General features: G+C 35.1%; 1 protein-coding gene across 1 annotated transcript in view; it reads right to left on the bottom strand.

Annotated features, from left to right (window-relative positions):
- Positions 1-339, bottom strand: part of LOC110032493 (dormancy-associated protein homolog 3-like) — a 15,507-nt gene that overhangs the window by 3,239 nt on the left and 11,929 nt on the right. The window lies entirely within an intron of this gene.

Raw genomic sequence — 339 nt, 5'->3', positions numbered from 1 at the left:
TCAAATTGACATCCAATTTTTATTGAAAATCCTTTGTGAGGTCATTTGTGACCAAACACAACAATTAATTTGAGCTTAGCCCAAAGCTAGCCCAAGTTTGACCCAAGTTTAGCCCTACATGCTTAATTTAGGTCTAAAACCAAAACCCATCAAAGCCCATTCAAATTGACCATCAAGTCAACTTCAAAACAATTTTCATCCTTCAAGAAAATTCTTCATTATGATGTTTTACACCAAAAACAACAATTAGTTTTAGCTTAGCCCATGGATAGCCCAAGTTTGACCCAAGTTTAGCTCTACATGTTTAATTTAGGTCTAAAACGAAACCCATCAAAACCC

Source organism: Phalaenopsis equestris, unplaced genomic scaffold (assembly GCF_001263595.1).
Source record: "Phalaenopsis equestris unplaced genomic scaffold, ASM126359v1 Scaffold000002, whole genome shotgun sequence".
Taxonomy (NCBI): domain Eukaryota; kingdom Viridiplantae; phylum Streptophyta; class Magnoliopsida; order Asparagales; family Orchidaceae; genus Phalaenopsis; species Phalaenopsis equestris.
Note: the sequence above shows the minus strand (reverse complement) of the source record. Positions and strands in the feature narration are given on the sequence as shown.